Genomic DNA, 20508 nt, shown 5'->3' on the forward strand with positions numbered 1-20508 from the left:
AATTGATACATGTATTTAATATAATTCCCATCAAAATCTCAACAAGACATTTTGTAGATACAGAAAAAATTATGCGAAAATGTGTATGGAAAAGCTAAGGAGCACGCATAGCTAAAACACTAAAATAAGAGAATAAAGTGGGAGAAATAAGGCCACAAGCTTGTAAAAGTCAAAGTTACAGCGTTTAGAGCTGAATGGTTTTGGTAGAAGGATAGACGCAGATCAAGAGCACACGGTAGGCGTGGTTGGCGGCATTTTGGATGTCCATCACGCAGCCCTGCACAGCCTTCCTGCATTACTCACCGCGACCAGAGAGGGCGCTAAAGGAACTGGCCCTGAGGAGAGAAGCGGATTCCCCCGCCGGCCGGAAGTCCGCGGTGGGCGTGTCATGGGGGCGTGGTCGGCGCTTGGAGGCGGGGCCGCAGCGGCCAGCCCCTCCCCCAGGGCCCTCAGAGCCGGCGGCGGCGGCGGTGGCAGTTGGGCGTCAGCGGACTTGGCAGCGGGGACGTTGGCGGCAGCGGCCCCTCAGAGCCTGGACCCTGGTGAGGGCGCCGACCCCGGTCGTGTGTGGCAGGCGACAGTCGCGGGCGCTGAGCAGGGACCAGACTCCGCTCGCGCTCCTCGTCCTGAACGCGCTGACTGACTGGAAGGTGTGGCCGCCCCGCGTGCCCCCTGAGGAGGATGTGCAGGTTTGTCCTCAGGGACCGAGGGCTCCAGGTCCGGCCGAGAGGGCACAGGGCGGGGCTCAGGGCGTCCGAGTGGCTCCTGAGCCCGGAGTCAGTGGGTTTGGCTCATTTAACTTGAGGCTTTGGGAAGCACGAGGGTAAAATAGGGCGAATTGTGCAGGATTTCAACTCTAAACAGCCTCGTCATTTAGGTCTTTTGGGTAATATTGAAATTTCAAAAACTGCAGAAAGTAGTTTGTCAACGGCTTTATCATCGATTGATGTGATAGCGATCACGGAAAATCACTGTTTTGCAGTTGCATTTCCTGTCGGTGTCATTTGGGGCAGTTTTGAGAGAAAACTACAAACCGTAGATGTGGTGGTTGAGAGGGTGGAACTGAAGGGCGGATGTCACTGACGTGAGAAGCTGGAGCAGGCGGATCAACGGTCAGAGAGCGGACCCGCGGGTCCCAGGGCCTGAGGGGGGTGCTGGGCGTTCATGTTCACTGGGAACAGGGTTTGTATGAGATGGGGAGTGTTCTGGAAAAGGGTAGTGGTCATGGCTGCACAGCATTGCGGATGGACTTAATGCCGCTGCGTGCACACGTAAAGACGGCCGGAACGGTAAATTTTGGGTTATACATATTTTACCATAATGAAAACAGATGATTAGGAGTGGAGAGCCGTGCTTTTTGTGCCAGCTTGTCCTCAAAATGCTCCTTCCCGCTTTCCTGCGATCATTTGGGGCAGAGAGGATCTCCTTTCTAGATCCATTATGCCTCCCAGGAAGTTTATCGTGGAGATTTAAACAGTGTAATTTCTTTTAAGTCTTAATAAGTTTGCAAAGAAATTGGCTATCTGGGGTGAAAAGCCATAGGGAGTTAGGATTGGGGGAGAAAGGATTCCATCTTTCTTTCTTTCATATGGTAGTTCAAGTATCAGTTTCTGAGGAATCTCCATCCTGTTTTCCAAAGTGGCTACAACAGTTAACATCCCACCAGCAGTATATGAGGTTCTCCTTTCTCCACGTCCTAAAACACACTTGCTATTTCTGGTCTCTTTGAATAGCCCTTCTGCTTGGGTGTGAGGGTGTATCTCACTGTAGCTTTGATTTGCATTTCCCTAATCTTTTCAAGTGCCTGTTGTTCATCTGTATATCTTCTTTGGAAAAATGTCTGTTCAGATCCTCTGCCCATTATTTAATTGGGTTTTACTGTTGATGTTGAGTTGTATGAATTCTTTATGTATTTTGGATACTAATCCAAATATTAATGCAAACATCTTCTCCTAACTTAGTTTGTCTTTGCATTTTGTTGATGGTTTCCTTTGCTATGCAGAAGCTTTTTAGTTTGATGTAGTCCCATGTGTTTATTTTTCCTTTTGTTACTCTTGCCTAAGGGTGCATGATATTCAAAAAGATACTAAAGCTGACATTTAAGAGTATATTGCTTGTGTTTTCTTGTAGGACTTTTATGATTTCAGATCTTACATTCAAGTCTTTAATCCATTTTGAGTTAATTTAGGTGTATGGTGTAAGATAATGGTCTACTTTCATTCTTTTCCATGTGACTGTCCAATTTTCACAACACCATTTTTTGAAGACTTTCCTTTCTCTCTTGTACGTTCTTGGTTCCTTTGTCGGAAATTAGCTGCCCATGGATGCGTGGTTTATTTCTGGGCTCTCAATTCTGTTCCATTGATCTGAGTGTGTGTTTTTCTGCCACTACCATGCTGTTTTGATTACTGTAGCTTTGTAGTCTATTTTGAATTCAGGAAGTGTGATACCTCCAGCTTTGTTCTTTTCTCTCAGGATTCCTTTGGCTATTCAGAGTTTTGTGTTGTTCCATATAAATTTTAGGATTCATCATTGTATTTCCATGAAAAATGTTGTTGAGATTCTCATTCACAGTGCATTGATTCTGCAGATTGCTTTATGTAATAAAGACATTTGAACTCTGTTTATTCTTCCAGTCCATGTACGTGGAATAGCTTTCCATTTCTTTATGTCTTCTTCAATTTCTTCCAATAATGTCATATTTTTCAGTGTATGGGTCTTTGACCTCCTTGGTTAAATTTATTCGTAGGTATTTTATTCACTTTTTTGAGACTGTAAATGGATTTTTATTTTTGATTTCTCTCTCTGCTAGTTCCTTGTTAGTGTATAGAAATACAACTGATTTTCATATGTTGATTTTGTACCCTGAAACTTTACTGTATTCATTAATTATTTCTAGTAGTTTTTGGTTAATTCTTTAGGGTTTTCTACATAGAAAATCATGCCATCCAAAACTAGTGACAGTTTAACTTCTTCCTTTCCAATTCAGATCCTTTTTATTTCTTTTTATTGCCTAAATTCTCTGGCTAGGACTTCTAATACTATGTGGAATATAATGGTGAGAGTGTACATCCTTGTCTCGTTCCTGTCTTTAGAGGAATAGCTTTCACTTTTTCACCATTGAGTGTGATGTTGGCTGAGGGTTTGTGGTATATGGCCTTTTTTACATTCAGGTACTTTCCTTCTATTCCTACTTTATTGAGAGTCATTATCATAATTGGATATTGGATCTTGACAAGTACTTTCTCTGCATCTATTGAGATGTTCATGAGTTTTTTATTCTTCATTTTGTTAATGTGGTGTCTCACATTGATTGTTTTGTGGATGATGTTGAACCATCCTTGCATCCCTGGAATAAATCCCAATTCATCATGGTGTACGATTCTTTTAATGTATTGTTGTATTTGATTTGCTAATATTTTGTTAGGGATTTTTGCATCTGTGTTCATCAGCAATATCAGTCTGTAACTTTCCTTTTTCGCATTGTCCTTATCTGGCTTTAGTTTTAGGGTAATGTTGGCCTCATAAACTGAGTTAGGGAGTGTCCCATCCTCTTCAACTTTTTGGAAGAATTTCATAAGGATAAATATTAAGTCTTTGAAAGTTTGGTAGAATTCACCAGAGAAGCCATTTGGTCCTGGACTTTTGTTTTCTGGGAGGTGTGTCTTACTGCTTTAGCTTTCTTACTAGTGACTGATCTATTCAGGCTCTTTATTTCTTCTTGATTCAGCTGCAGGAGGTTATATGATTCTAAGAATTTATCTTATTCTTCTGGGTTATTCAATATATTGGCATATGGCTTTTCTTAGTATTTTCAAATAATCTTTTCTATTTCTGTAGTATCTGTTGTAATTTCTCTTCTTTCATTTCTCATTTTATTTGAACATTCTTTTTTTATTTGTGAGTCTTGCTAAGGGTTTGTCAATTTTGTTTTTCTTTTTGAAGAAGCAGCTCTTATTTTCGTGGATCCTTTCTTTTCTTTTTTTAGTCTATATTTCATTTATGTCTGATCTGATTTTTATTATTTCCTTCCTTCTGCTGACTTTGGGCTTATTTGTCTTTTTTCTCCTACTTCTTTAGGTAGAGTTAGATTATTTATTTGAGATTTTTCCTGTTTTTTCTCCATACTGCTTTTACTGCATCCTGTAAGTTTTTGTATGTTGTATTTTCAATTTCATTTGTCTCCGGGTGTTCTTTTGATTTCTCCTTTGATTTCTTCATTGATCCAATAGTTGTTCAGTAGCATGTAGTTTAGTCTCCATGTATTTGTGAGTTTTCTAGTTTTCTTCTCCTAGTTGATTTCTAATTTCACACCACTGTAGTCAGAAAAGATGCTTGATATGATTTCAATCTTCTTAAATTTATTGATGCTTATTTTCTTTTCCAACATATGGTCTATCTTTGAGAATGTTCCATGTGCACTTGAGAAGAATGTTTAGAATATCTATGCTGGTACTTTACAGTAGAATATTATATATATAGAGAGAGAAAGTCCATCTGGTCTAGTGTTTGCTTTAATGCCAATGTTTCCTTGTTGACTTTCTGTCTGGATGATCTATCCATTATTGTAAGTAGGGTGTTAAAGTTCCCTACTATTATTCTGTTGCTGTCAATTTCTCTCTTTACTTCTGTTAATAGTTCCTTTATATCGTTTGGTGCTCCTATGTTTGATGCATACATATGAATATGTCATGTCTTCTGGGTGGAATGTCCCTTTTATCATTATAGAATGCTCACCTTTGTCTCTTGCTATCTTTTTTGGCTTGAAGTCTATTTCGTCTAATATAAGTGTGGTGACACCTACTGTCTTTCAGTTGCTATTTGCTTGGAGTATTATCTTCCATCCATTCATTCTGAGCCTTTGTGTGTCTTTAGACCTGACTTAGCTCTCTTGGAGGCAGCATATTATTGGGTCTTGTCTTTTAATCTATCCAGCCACTCTGTGTCTTTTGATTGATGAATTCAATCTATTCCCATTTAGAGTGATTATTGATATGCGAGGGTTTAATACTGTTATTTTATCTATTGTTATCTGGTTGTTCTGTTTCCTTGTTTCTTTTTCCTTGTAATTCTGTCTGCAGTTTCAGTCAGCTGGGTTTTTGTGATGTTTTTCTCATTTTCCTTTTTATTTATGATTTATGACTCTGCTCTGATTTTCCAGTTTTGTGGTTAACATAAGGTTTGTATAAAAGATCTCCTAGATGAGAGGTCCTTTTTCTCCTGATAGCACTTTATCTCCATTAGCCTATGAAGATACTATCCTTTTCTTCATCCTGTTCTATGTTTTTATTGTCACAAATTATCCTTTATGTGTGGTGAGTTTGTTATATTAAAGTGGTTATAGTTATTTTTGTTCTGTTTTTTTCCCATTTAGCCTTTATGGTATAACTGTTTACTTAGTATGATATAGAGTTGCAATTTTCTGATTCTGTCTGTGTCTTTATCACCAAGCTGAAATCTTGTCAACCTTTTCCTTTTAGTTTCAGGTATGATGCTCCTTTGAACTTTTCTTGTAAGGGAGGTCTACTGGTGATAAACTCTCTCAGATTTGTTTGTGAAAGCCTTTGTTTCTCCTTTATATCTGAAGGAGAACTTTGCTGGATAGAGTATTTTTGGCTGATAGTGTTTGTCTTTCAATATTTTGAATATATCATTCCACTCTCTCCTAGCCTGTAGAGTTTCTGCTGAAGAATTTGTTGATAGCTTCATGGGGGTTCCCTTTGTAAATTATTTTCATCTCTCTGGCCACCCTCAATATTCTTTCTCATCATTGACTTTTGACAGTTTTAATGTTACATGCCTTGGAGAGGTCTTTTTGCATTGAGATACTTAGGAGTTCTATTTCTTTCAAGTACTGGTATATCCAGTTCTTTCCTCAGGGTTGGGAAATTCTCAGCTATTGTTTCTTTGACTAAGCTCTCTGCTCCTTTCTCACTCTCTTCTCCTTCTGGGATACCTGTTATCCTTATGTTGCTTTTCCTAATAGACTCATATATTCCTCATAGAATTTCTTTATTTTTTAAAAAATGTTAGCTCTCTCTCCTCTTCTACCTGAATCATTTCTATGTCTCTATCTTTGAGTTTGCTACTTCTCTCTTTGATATGGGCTGCTGTATTTCCAGTGCTTTCTACTTTATTTTTCATCTCATTTATCGTGTTCTTCTCCTGAATTTCTGTTTGTTTGTTTCTTTAAAGTTTCAGTCTCTTTGATGACGTACTCCTTCTCTTCATTAATTTTATTTCTGAGCTCATTGAATTGTCTGAGTTTTCTTGTAGCTCACTGAGTGTCTTCATGACAGCTATTTGAGTTCCCTGTCAGTCAGATGGCAGTCTTCCATGACTTCCAGTTTGATTTCTAGAGACTTCTCATTTCCTTTTTGTTCTGCCTTGTTACTGTAGTTCTTCATGGTGCTTGATGAGTTGATCCTCTGCCAGTGCATTTGTGGCAGTAAACACCTTTCTTATTTGGGTAAGACTTTGGGTACTTTGATTCTAGGCTGCTTCTGCATGTTTTTGAGAGCCTGCACACTTCACCATCCACTGCCACTGCAGAGGCATTGTCAGTACCGTCCCTGTGCTGCTTGTGATTCCAAGGTTGTTGGTGCCTTGATGTTTATGATGTTCCTGCATTCTCAGGTGTCACCATCAGGGTGACCAGCCTGCAAACACTTCCTCTGCATTTGGAGTCTCCTGAGTGTCATATTTTCCCACTGGCTCTCCATGGGCTTGGGTGAGGCTGCCCTGTGCTTCACTTGTGCTGCTGCTCCCAGGTTTTATGGCAGCATTGCTGCCAGGAGCAGTAGGTTCACAGGTGTCACTGTCACTGCTGGGTGACCAGGGTCTTGTAGACATTCCCTGCTGCTGGTAGAGTGTGTGTCAGGAGTGCCACCACTGGGGGCTGGGTCGTGGGTTCTGCTGTGGCTCCTGAAGCCTCGGGTCTCAGGTGCCATTTGCCACTGCTGGAGAAAGGGCAAGGGCTAAGACATGAGTACCGTTGCTGCTCCTGCAGCATTTGGATGAGTTTGACTATTTTAGAAATCTCGTATAACTGGAACTGTGCCATATTACAGTATTTGTCCTTCTGTGTCTGGCTTATTTCACTTAGCATAATGCCCCTTGAGGTTCATTCATGTTGTAGCATATGGCAGGATTTCCTTTTTGTTTTTTTGGTTCCTCACTGAATTATATTCCATTGCATGTATATGTTAATTTTTCCTTACTGTTTCATTTGTCAGAGGACATTTACGTTGTTTCTACCTCATGAATATTGTGCGTAATGCTGCAATGAACACAGGAGTGAAATTTTCTCTTTATGATCCTGATTTCAATTTTTTAGATAAGTACCCAGAAGTGGGAGAGCGGCATCATATAGTAGTTGTACTTTTGGTTTTTGAGGAAACCCAGTACTATTTTCCACAGTGGCTGCATCACTTTACATCAAACATTTACCCATTTTTCAATCAGGTTATTTGACTTTTTCTGTTATGTCATAGGTGTTCTTTTATGTATTTTTTATAATAACCTCATATCAGATATATAGCTTACAAATATTCTTTTCCCATTCTATAAGTTGTCTTTTCACTTGCTGTTTCCTTTGCTGTGTATATTTTCAGATAATTGTGACCTCCCTTTTCTAATTTTTGTTTTTGTGTCCTGTGATTTGATGTCATGCCCAAGAAATCATTGCCAACACCAATGTCATTATCCTTTTATTCTGTTTTCTTCTAACACTTTTACAGTCTCCACTATTATGTTTAATTCTAATCCACTTGGAAATCATTTCTGTGTATGGTGTTAGATCAGACTCCTCAGTTTTATTCTTTTGAATATGCATATTCAGTTTTCTGCAAACCTTTTTTGGAGAGCTATCGTTTCTCCATTGTGTATTCTTGGCAACCTTGTTGAAGATCAGTTGACCGTCTATGCGTGACTTTATTTCTGGGCTCTCTATTCTGTTTCATTTGTATAGATGTCTGTCTTTCTTCCAGTGTAATACTTCATTGACTATTGTAGCTTTGCAATATGTTTTGAAATCAGGAATTATGAGACCTCCAGCTTTGTTCTTTCTCAACATTGTTTTTTTCTGTTTGAGGTATTTCGTGGTTCCATGTAAAGTTTATGGTCAAATATTTTTCTTTCTGTATCAGATAGCATTTGGATTTTGAAAGTAATTGCACTGAGTCTATATAACACCTTAGGTAGTATAGATGTTTTACCAATACTAATTTTTCCAATGGACATTGGATATCTTTCTGTTGATTTGTGTCTTTTTCAATTTATTTCATCAATGTTCTTTAGTTGTCACTGTGCAGATGTTTCAGTTCCTTGGTTAAATTTATTTCTAAGAGTTTTATTCATTTTGATGTCATTGTAAATGGGATTGTTTTCCAAATTTCTTTTGCAGGTAGTGTGTTGTTAGTGTGTGCAAGCACAACTGACTTTTGTATTTTGTTTTTGTATTCTGAAAATGTTCTAAATTTGTTTGTTTATTCTAACAGGTTTTGGTGGAGTCTTTAGAGTTATCTATATATAATATCCTATCATCTGCAGAGACAGTTTTAACTGTTCCTTTCTGATTTGGATGTCTTTTATTTCTTCTTCTTGCCTAATTGCTCTAGCCAGGACTTCCAGTGGTATAGTCAGTAGAAGTGGTGAGAGTGGGCATCCTTGTGTTCTTTCTGATCTTAGAGGAAAAACTTTCAGCTTTTCATCATCTGGTACAATGTTAGCTGTGATTCTGCCATATATGACCTTTATTATCTTGAGGTAGGGCCCTTCTATTTTGAGTTGGTTGAATTTTTTGGTCTTGTTTTTATCATGAAAGAGTGTTGAAACTTGTTGAATGCTTCTTATACATCAATTGAGAGGATCATGTGTTTTTTGTCCTTCATACTGTTAATGTACTATATTACACTGATTGATTTTCATATGTTAAACCATCCTTGCATTCTAGCAAATATCTTACTTGTCCATAATGTATAAATTTTTTAAGGTACAGTTGAATTTGGTTTGCTGGTATGTTTTTTTGGGGGGAGGTTGGACTTTTGTGTAAATATTAGGGATATTTTTGTGTTGTTTTGTTTATTGGTTTGTGTTTTCTTTATCTACATCTTATTTCATTGAAGATGGTATTTAAGGTGCTGGCTTTGGCCATTTTGGTGAGTTACTCGGTTTTCCTGCATTTATTTCATGTGTACATGTTATTGTACTTTGATTTTTCTCCTGTTATCCTGTCTCATGTCAACTTAATTCTTAGACTAACCAGAAGGACATAGAGGGTAGAGGAATTGTCATCCTCCCCTACAGTGGGAACACTGCCTGTCACTCTTCCCCAGGAAATACAGCACCTGATTCTTGGCTCCAGCTCCTCTGTGTGTTGAATTCAGGGATTTTGGGCTGGGTGTGTTCTCACTGTTTATATTCTCTGGAGGAGAGTGTTCAAGATTGGAATTAGGAAAGTGTACATTTTTCTAAATGGATACACAACTTACAACCAATTTGAATGAAGTTTCAAAAATATAAACTGAGGAATAAAAGAAAATTATAAGACGCATTTATAACTCTGCATAATGTATTGGAGAAGGGGACATGAAAAGTAGTGTCAAATATTCTGAGAAGAGTTAGACAGCCCATTTGTTGTCACCACATTCACAGAATCCTTGTGAACATACTTCTAGAGCAGCAGTGCTGGTTTCCCATCTTGGAGGACTCTTGGTATAAAGCTAAGAACTGTTCACCTGCCATCAAATCTGACCTCCCCACTGACAGAGTGACAAAATGGAGGACAAGGTGTCCATCAGCACAGAACCACTGAGATGGGTCATCATAGGATTATCAGAGTGAACATATGCCCCACACTGTGGCGCCCACCTGGTGTTCTCTATATAAGTGTGTTTTTATATCTTGTAGTGCATCATTGAAGAGTAAATAGTTTGAAAAATTGAATAGAGTGTCACAATAATTGTTCTCTGTTTCTGGAAACGAGCTATATGTAGGAAAAAGACCTGCACCCCAACTATAGTGGAGAGTGAAAATTGCAGAGTGAGAGGCCTAAAAGCTGACGTGATGGAAATAAATACAGTACATTTTTTTTATTTGAAATACCAACCCACCCATTTCTACCATTTCTGAGATGTCACCTGACATTTCTAGGACAAAGAACATAAAATTTGTTCCTATTTAAATGAAAAGTAGCAAATGGTATACATTTTCAGTATTAATATGAATAATTGCTGGGGCTGGCCCAGTGGCACAGCATTTAAGTTCGTGCACTCCGCTTCAGTGTCCCAGGGTTTGCTGTTTCGGATCCCAGGCACGGACCTATGCATCACTTGTCAAGCCGTGCTATGGCAGGCCTTCTACATATAAAGTAGAGGAAGATGGGCACGGATGTTAGCTCAGGGCCAATCTTCCTCCGCAAAAAGAGGAGGATTGGCAGCAGATGTTAGCTCAGGGATAATCTTCCTCAAAAAAAAAAAAGATGAATAATTTCTGAGGCTCTAATATATAGCATGGTGACTATAGTTAATAATACATTGTTGAACACTTTAAACTTGTTAAGAGAGTAGATCTTAAGTATTCTCACCAAATACAAAAAGGTGATGGATGTGTTAATTAACTTATTGTGGTAATCATTTGAAAATGTGTGTGTACATATGTATTAAATCACCACATTTCACACCTTAAATATAATACAATATTTACTTGTTAATTATACCTCCACACATTTGGAAATAGAATCATTGGAAATTCCATTTGAAAAGCCATATTTATCTGAGTTATCAAATTATGTAAATTCTTCTCTAGTCATCTCTATATATTACCTACTTTTTCTCTCTATGCAACGGAGACTATGTATTTAGTGGACTTCCTATCTCTATGAATTCACTGAGAAATTTGTGTTCATTGTCACTGTGAAAGGCTAAATTATTCACTGAGAAATTAGTAAAGAAATATCACAATATTTTCACTAGTACAGTTCTGTTAGAGTGAACAGGTTGGGTAAAAAATTACATAATTATTTTGTAAATGGAGTATTTTAGATACAAAAAAGAGTAAGATTAAAGCTGTGTTCTAGTTAATAAATTGATGCTCAATCACACACGTTTATTATTTTTTCACGAAAACTATACATAGGAAGAGAAGTGATGATACACAAAATACACAGAACAGGTAAAAATTTCAGGACAAAAGTGAGAGAGTAGCCAAGTTTAAAGCAAAGTTGGTCTCTTTCATGGTACGAAATTCTTCAGTACGAATGCCCATCATGGCTGATTCACGACACATTTCTACCTATATTTGTGTGTGTGTGTGTGTGTGTGGAAGGGAGAGAGAAAGAAATAAAAGGAAAAGAGTAGGCAAAATACACCTTTCTGAATGTTTCCTTAAGAAGGTGCCTGGTGGGGATAAATAGAGGCAGCTGTGCAGGTCCCCGGACCTCTAGCATGACCCCTGCTCAAAGTAGCCCATCACCTCAGCTCCATCCGCTCTACTGTGTGGTCATTGTCATCTTCTGATGTGAGGGTCCCTGTGGGCCAGAGGATGGTGTGAAACCTCCCTTCTCCTGTCACTCAGCCATGGCTCAGTCACTCAAAGTCTGCTTTCCTTGTCTCCTGTGGTCTCAATCCTTAAGCCCCCTTCACTCCTCAGTCTCTCCCTCCTACAAGGGTCTCGGTTTCACCCTGGGGACGCTGCCCTCTTCGTGGAGCCCCATCCCCTTAGGTCCCAGGGCTGCAGCCCCAGTGTCATCCTGGACAGCTGTGCTGAGAGGTGGGTCCCAGAGCAGCCGACCTCTGTCTTTCTGAGGATGAAGAACAGCCTCTTCTCAATACCTCCCTGCCTTGTTCCTGTTGATGGACCCCCATCCCCACCAGGGGGTACATGAGAGGCATGAAGGGGGAGGGTCGAGGGGCCTGCACCTGCCTCAGTGGAAAGTGGGGTCAGAGAGAGGGGGAGCACCTCCACCTTCCCAAACAGTGAGACGTGGCTGGTCTCAGGGCCTTTGTCCTTCTGCTGTGAGAAAGCAGCAAAAATTGTCCCTCTGGGTCCAGTTCTCAGGGCCCTGCGCTCCACTGTGTAACAACTGAAGGGGCATCAGAGAGCCCACCATGTGAGGAGGCCTCTCTATGACACTGAGGGGTCAGCGTGGGGAGGAGGTTGCAGCCCAGTGAAGGCCTGGGTGAGGGCCCCACCCCTTTATGAGGAGGGGACTGTGGAAAAGGCAATGCTTACGGAGGCCCTGCCCTCCCGCAGGTGGGATGCTGACAGTGTATTCTGACATGGTGCAAAGCGCACCAGGGCCAGCAGGGGGCGCGGTGGGCATGTGTCTGAACCACATGTGATGAGATAGAGCTGTGACCCAAGCACCTGGCTGCTTAGCTGGTGCCCTCTGCTCAGTGACCCCTGGGCCCCAGCAGATCCTTCCTCCCAAGGTCCCAGAAGAGCCCATATCATAAGTTACCAGCTCCATGTCATCCAATGATAAACTCCAAGGCAAAGCGGATTGAATCTTGGTTCACAGACAGGCTGGGAGAGGTGAGGGGAGGAGAAGGGGAAACAATTTGGATGAAGGGCTCTTGCTCCCATCAGAGTGAGGGAAGGGATGAGGGATAGATAATTGGGCAGCCCTGTGTCATCTGGGGGAGGGAGAGAGAGCTCTGGGGTGTCTCCGTCATGGTCCAGACCCCTCTCCTCACCCTCCTCACTCACTCAAAGGTGACTGGACTCTGGGGTCAGGTCGGGTCCCTAGAAGGATACAGGGACGTTTCCTTCCCCTTGGTGTCCAGCCTGGGGTGTGGGAAGGGCCCTGACTCTCCACCTCTGTGACTCTGTGTCCCTCATTTCAGGGTCCTGGGCACGGTCTTTGCTGACCCAGCCATCCTCGGTGTCAGGGACCCTGGACCAGGAGGTCACCATCTCCTGCTCCGGGAACAGCAACATTGGATCCCATAGTGTGTGTGGTTCCAGCTGTCAGTGGTGCTGCCCCAAAACTCTGACTCTTGGAAGTACCAGGCCCTGAGAGATTCCAGATGATTCTCTGTCTCCAAGTCAGGCAACGTGGTCTCTTTGACCATCTGTGGGCTCCAGCCTGAGGACGAGGTGATTGTTACTGTCACACATATGACAGAGACCTCAGTGTACTCAGTGCTGTGTGCCCACGAGGAAGTGAGACATAAACCACCCCCCTGGGGCCCCTGATCACACCTTCACTCCTCTGTGATTGACGTCACCTCTGTCACCAGCATCTGAGGGTCTGAGCCCCCTACATGGGTCTGTCGATCTGAGCATGTCCGTTCCTCTGATCCCCTGTAGACTGAGCCATTCCCATCGATGCACCCTCTGCCTGCTCATGTCCACACAGGCAGGAGCTCCTTTTCCAGGGCACCCAGTCTCTCCAGAGAGACAGTGATGGGGACAGAGGGAGGCTGACTCCAGTCATGTCAGAAACAAGAAGGACCTAGAGACTGCGCTGGAGCCAACACGGATCTCACATGATCCCAAGCTCCTGGTGACGACAGTGTTAGGAAAATAAGTGTATTAAATTGTTGGGATCTAATTCTCATGAAAAACTGAAAGAAAACATTCTCCATTTTTGGACTTATAATCGATGATCTAATAAAATTCTGTGCATACTCTGCTGATGCAGCTGAAAGGCAAGCTGCTGTGGCCTCTTTGTAGTGACGGGGACATCCCTCAACCTACACCCCTGGTGTCTAGAATCCCAGCTGCCCAGGTCCCTCTCTGACACCAGGAGCAGCTTCATGAAGAGCATCGGGACAACAGTCCTCCTCTAACCGGAGGGCCCAGGTGTGTCAGAGAGGCCGGGTGGGGTGGGGTCTGAGGGCATGTGGGACAGTGTGGGACAATCCTGAGATGGCCCCTCCCAGCTGGGAAGCCACCCAGGGCTCCAGGGGTTCAGCCATCAGTGTGCTCACTGGGCTGTGCTGACCTCCAGGACCCAGGGTCATCAAGAGCCAGGGCCTCCACCCCCTGGGTCAGCTCATCCCTCCTCTACCTCCATCTCCCTGTGAGGACCAGGGCAGGGAGGCCAGAGGCAGACAGAGAGCAAGGGCTGATTTGAGTGTATCCACTCCACCCCCGATGAAAGTTTCAGGAGATCCAGAGAGACTTAGGGCAGCTCCGTCTCCACAGCACCGCTCTAGGGCTCAGAGTCTGGGTCTCTCCCGTGCCCTGGGCTCCTCTCCTCCTCACCTCCTCACTCCCCACACAGGTGAGAGTGACTTACCCTCGGAATGGAGATCCACCCCAAGCTCTGCCCCACGCCCCCACCCTCCTTCACAGTGAGCTGGGATCCTGCCCTCACACTCCTCTCTGTGCCCTACAGTGTCTGTGGCCCAGGCAGGGCTGACTCAGCCGCCCTCAGTGACCAAGTCCCCAGGACAGACGGCCACACTCACCTGCACTGGAAAGAGCAAAAATGTCGGCCATGAGGGGGCAGCGTGCCTGCAGCAGCAACCCCAAGGCCGTGTCCCCACACTCCTGACCAGCAGGAATAACATCTGGGCCTCTGGGGTCTCCGAGAGATTCTCTGGCTCCAGGTGAGGCAGTGTGGCACCCTGAGCATCTCTGGGCTCCAGCCTGGAACGAGGCTGATTATTACTGCTCCGTGTGGGACAGCAGCCTCAGTGCGCACATGGGGCCCCAGGCCAGTGGGGAAGGAGACACAAACCCTGAGCTCCCCAGGCTCACCCAGTGCATGGGGACCTCCCAGAGCAGCATTCACTGCCAAGGAAAGGACAGGGACTGGGTTCCAGCTGACAATTGTGTGGCCTATTCAGGAGTATTAAAAATAATACAATAAGTGAAAATTTCTTCATCTGCATGATTAACAAATATATAGGCAACATCATTGTGAATGCATTTGTGGCTATATGAAGATGCACATTCATACACCTTAAAAATGTGTAATAAAGGATTTCAAGGTTTAAGTAAGAGAATATTAATTTTTCGAGATTTTTCTTTTCTATTCCATTTGGAGGTGCTGGGTTCCCCTGCTTAGAGGGTCCATCTCTCCGACCTCAAGTGGCCATCTACCAGCGTCACCAGCAACCAGCCTCCCCTCTTTTCCTGACCTCGGTACATGACCTGACCTCTGATTTGAAGGCTCTTCCAGTCTTTCCCAGGGTGATCACTTGACTCATCCCACAGATCCCAGCTTACATATCACAGCTTCGTCCAGGCTCCTTTGTCCCAATATCCCAGGGCACACCCCACATGCACAATGTGCCATCTGCACACCCCACATGCACACAGAGCCATGTGCACAACCCACAAGAAAACACAGAGCCATGTGCACAACCCACATGCACACAGGGCCGTGTCAGCATAGGTGTGTTCCTGTTGCGCCCTTTCACTGTCCTCTCACACACCGAGGTCAGTGTCTGCCACAGCAGGCAAGGTTGGAGCTCTAGGGTGGAATGGACAGAGACTGACAGTTTGAAAATAATTATAGTTTTTCATGAAAATAGAAGTGCAGGTGTGAGAGCATCACTGTCCCCATGTAATCCTAGAAGGCCTTTCTCATTCCACTCTCTTGGGAGTAACGTTGGGGAAGACTGCTGTAAAATCGAACACTCTGCGTGGTGTGCTTAGGGATGTCACAGCGGCTGCGGGATGGGCAGTCACCAGCAGGGGCAGCAATGGAGTGTCCTCAGACTTAGGAGAGGCAGGTGTTGGGTCAGACAGATGTTCAACCACTCAGTGGGCTCCAGGGCAGTTGGGCAACCTGTGTCCTCACTGATGTGGGACTTGCCTTCACCCATGAGGCTTCCTGTGACCCTGTGAGCTCCTGGTTTTGGCTTCCTAACTGATGGTTTCCCATGTAGGTGATTGCCTCCTTTTTCCTCAGGGAGTCTTGAACAAGGTGGGGCTGACAGACCATTACGAGCCCCAATGCACTTCCAAGGAGGAAGTGGGCTCCTGGGAAGACTGTGCAGAAGACAAGACACAGCTTGTGGGCGGAGTCCGCACAGTGGACCCTCAGGAGACAGAGCTCAGTGGCGCCTCAACCAAACCCGGAAGTCTTGTTCTTCCAGCTTCTGGTAGGGGACCTTTACAAGATTTTACGCACAGGACCTGCCTTCTCCTTGGTTCCACATGGAGCAGGTGCTGTGACACCAGACTCACAACGCCTGTCTCAGTGTGTTGGTCACTTGGGCAGAAAGTCCACACTTTCTGCCCTGGAAGTCTGCATGTGGCTTATTCTGGCTCTGAGACAGAAGCCCCATAAGTGTGATGACTGATGTTACTTGGGATGCAGTGTGAGTGGGATGCAGATGATTACCCCAAACCTCAGGTGACTGCCTAATATCTTATAAGATGCTCTTCACTGCTGGGCAGGTGGACCAAGACCTCCCCTTTGCTCCCCCTGTTCCACTCACATGCCTCTGTCACTACCTGTTACCAGTACTAGTGAGTGTTAGTGACTAGTCACTCACTGGGGTGATCTCTGCTGTCACTTCTGCACCGGGACCAGAGTACCTAAGGCCACAACGTTCATTTGGATCATTAAGAATGTCTACTTCTTTGTTCCCATGAATTCTATGTCCAAACCATTGATATCATTACTTTAATTGGATTTTCTCATGCTTGCAGAATACTGTGGAATATTAATGGAGGTACATGGGCAAAGGGAATCACCTTTGCCTATTGCTGATCTTTTTGGAAATGCTGCCCTTTACCACTCCATTGACTAAGATGCTGCCACTAGGATTTCATTATACGTGTGTGAGAGAGTGTGTCTGGCCGTATTATAAATGTTTCTGTTTGTGGCTTTTAGTTTTATGTGGCTTTTATTAGGAATTGATGCTAAATTTGGTCAAAATCCCTTCCAGTATCATTTGAGACCGTATGATCATATCTATCTATCTATATTTATATTGTGTGTTATATTAAAATATTTCTTACTATTGCATACAACTTGCATCATTGGAATCAATGACACTTGGTAATAATTCATCAATTCATTAATCTAGTATTGAGATCTCTTCATTAATATTCTATTTAGAACATTTGCGTAATATCTAATGTTGTTCATCTGCCATTTTTATTTTTCTGTAATTTAACTGTAACATGCATTATAAATGATATAACTGATCTCTAAAAGAACTGGTAAGTTTTCCATCCTTTTAAGTGTTATTTAAAAATAGAGCAAGTAGATTGGAACCCTCTGGTCTCTGATGTTTTTAGAGCTTCCATGTGAGAATATCTGTCTGTTCAGTCATTCTGTGGAGTGGATCCATAACATTTTGTATTTCTGTATTAAAATAGGTGAGCTTACTTGTTATATTTCCAGTAGAGCCAATTTTGATCCTTCCTAGAAAAGCACGTATTTTACCTATTTTTCACAGACATTATCTCTTGCATTTTCGGCATTTTTCATTTTTCCACATATGACCAGCAGGGGGTGATGTGGGACTGGCCTGTGGTCCCTACAGAGCGGCTCAGGGAGGATTTTTACTCAAAGCAGCGTGGGTACCAGCACAATGCACGGTCCCCTTCCCAGCATCTCCTCTACTACCACACGGATTCAGAGAAGCACCAGGCTCCAGGTCCCCAGCTGCTTCTCTGGATCCAAAGATGCCTCGGCCAACGCAAGGATTCTGCTCATCTCTGGGCAGCAGCCAGAGGATGAGGCTGATTATTACTGTGTGATTGTGCACAATAGGGCTTCTCACAGTGACACAGGCAGATGGGAAATTGGGACAAATACCTCAGCCCACTCAGGCACTTGGAATAGACACTTCTGCAATTCTACGGTAAATTGTAGATGCAGTAGCTGTGCCTGGAAGTAGTTTCTGGTTCACATCGGCTGTCTTCCCAATTTTCCAGTCAATATACCTGCAATCTCAGGTAAACAAACACCAAAATGAAAACCAAACCAAACAAAATACAAATCTCATGATGACACTGAATCTTTGCCTGGTGACCCATGTGTGATAAAATGAGAGCCTTTGTAGCTGGGCTGTTTGTCTTGAAAGATGGGAAATTAGCCTTTGCTAGATTTCTTCTTGGTGGGAACCCAGGGTCCATCCAGCAGATACACAGTCCTCCACAGCAGGGACTCTGCTCTGTGAGGGGTCAGAGCGGAGACCTTCCCTCCCTCCCAGGCTCTTGTGCTCAGATCTGGCTGAGGCTCACTGTGTTCAAGCACAAAAGATTAAGATGTAAGATGTTGTGAGAAACATCCCAGGAGGAATTCCAGGCACAGAGCTGGCCTGACACACTTGCTCGGTGCCTGGACCTACGGTTGTGATGTCAGCAAGAAGGGGAGACTAAAATGGTGAGCCTGCAGCATGGAAGCTGGGTGAAGTATGTCCCGCAGTTGTGACTTTCCTACCACCGATCCCCCTCAGGGCACATGGGACTCCCTCCGGTGTGTGATCTGGAGCCTACAGGTACACACTTGAGTTCTTCTCTCCTCTTGTATCTCAGTGGACCTTTCCAATTAGACAAAGTGTAAGAGAAGGACAGTGGAATATGAGCGAGCAGAAACTCCCCGATATGTGCATGAAGTCAATCCAACCCAGGAAGCTCTTTAGAAGGACCCAAACCGTCTCCTTTAAGGGAATCAACAGAAACATAGGTTACAATGGAAATCAGCATGAAGGATTCCCAGAAAGAGCTCCTAAGTGTGTGTCCTAGGACAGCAGGGGTTCCAGACCAATCTCCAGATCCAGGTCTGTAAAGATAACCTCCTTGACTACTGCAGGCTCCAGCCAGAGGATGAGGCTGATTGTCACTGTCAAACAGCTGCATGCAACCTCGATGCCAATCCTAGTCCATGGGGAGTGAGATCCACTCCCCAGTCTGACCTAACTCTCCTCTGTCCCTGCCTGGAGGCAACACCAGCCCAGGTTTTGGCTTCTGCTGTCACTTGTGCTACTAAAACCAGAGGGACTGATGCTTTTTAGTCAGTCCACCTGTATGGATGCAAAAAAAAAAACCAAAAACCCCATTTTATTACTGGTTTTCCAATGCAAGCAAATCATTTTGTCACCAGAACCTATACAAGCACCTCCCTACCTCATGCATGCATGGAGAAGAGAAGTCAGCCAGCGAGAGCCAGGAGACCCAGGTCCTCCTCTGCTCAGTCCCCTACATGTCCCATGAGCCTGGCCCAGGCTTTGCTGATCATGCCCTGAGTTCTCACACCCATCACCTTCTCACTTTCCCCAGTTTAATCCCACAAATCTTACCGGTTTTACAGCTACAGATTTTTTGTGTGTTTATTTTATTTTGGAGGGGGAGATGTTTGAAAGCATCTCAGGTCATTGGGATCTGGAGCCTATGACCCAACCCTCCTTATCACAGAGAGCCCTGATATTACAAAACAATTTACAGACAGCCCTGTTCATTAATCACAGCATATGGAGCAGCTACCAAGTAAACCTGGTCAGGGCCCAGTGTGAGTTGTGTAACAGATCTTGGATGCCACTAAGTCAAGGAGGGAGGACGGACCTCAAAAAAGAGAGATGCACATAGTAATGGTTTACTTATCAATCTTCAGACTAAAAACATTGACAAAACTTGACTAAAATGGGAAAAACTACCATAAATGTATCACAGATTCAAAAGAAGAAAGAATAAATCTCCAGAACAGCCATTAAGGGCAAATGAACCCAGAGTGATCAGCAGGAGGGAGGGCGCCTTTCTCCAACAGCGCCGTGTTCCAGTGGCCACTAGAGAAGGCATGACCAGCACTTGTGCAGTGGGGTTGGGGGGTCTAACAGGAATCCCTCACAACAGCAACAGCAACAATAACGGTGACAACAACATAAATCAGCCTGTCAGGGTATCCCAGACAGATTTCTCACCAGTATGAACCAACAGAGTACACTATAGAGTCTTAGGCCTTGAACTTGGTTTAAGATGCTCCAGACATATGGCAGAAGCAAAGTAAAATGTTGGGTAAACCTGAAATATCTGGCGCCGTGAGGACTGTGTGATGCATCCCGTATTTATCCATCCAGAGGTCATTGGTTATCTACAGGCAATTAATGTCTCAGACTCAAATCCCATGAAACGACCTACTTGTTTTGCTCTTCTGGGTAGTGACATCACAATGATCTGTGAGCAAAATCAGGACATCCTCCAGGAGAGTTGAGTGGAGTCAGAGGCACTGGCCCCTGGATCTGAGATCAGCAGAGGTGCTGTTGGACAGGTCCTGAGAGGGCAGTGTTCTGGGCAAAGCAGGCACAGAGAATGCTCTACTGGCTCTTGCAGACTTGGGCATTGAGTTTTCTCATTGAAGTGTGGCTTTTTGATACCTTAGTTTGTTTGTTTGGCCTAAAACTAGGTTCTCATGCCCAATCTAGGGAACATGGTATACAGCTTGTAGCCCCATCTTCTCAGTTTATGCTCCCAAAGCCCATCCTTGGCAGCAACAAGTTATCTGATCATCTCACATTCATCAGATATTCCTCAATGTCAAGGTCAGGCTGCCATGAGGCCAGAGTCCACTATGGGTCAGGGAAAAACCAGAGACAC

General features: G+C 43.7%; 1 long non-coding RNA gene across 6 annotated transcripts in view; it reads left to right on the top strand.

The window, feature by feature from the left end:
* The first annotated feature begins 409 nt into the window (after nucleotides 1-409).
* LOC123287858 (uncharacterized) overlaps nucleotides 410-20508 on the top strand; it is a 39628-nt gene continuing 19529 nt past the window's right edge. For all 6 annotated transcript variants that reach the window (XR_011506736.1, XR_011506737.1, XR_011506738.1 and 3 more), the window contains exon 1: nucleotides 410-689. This is a non-coding gene — a long non-coding RNA (uncharacterized lncRNA). The remainder of the gene's footprint in view (nucleotides 690-20508) is intronic.

Source organism: Equus asinus, chromosome 11 (genome assembly GCF_041296235.1).
Source record: "Equus asinus isolate D_3611 breed Donkey chromosome 11, EquAss-T2T_v2, whole genome shotgun sequence".
NCBI classification, from domain to species: domain Eukaryota; kingdom Metazoa; phylum Chordata; class Mammalia; order Perissodactyla; family Equidae; genus Equus; species Equus asinus.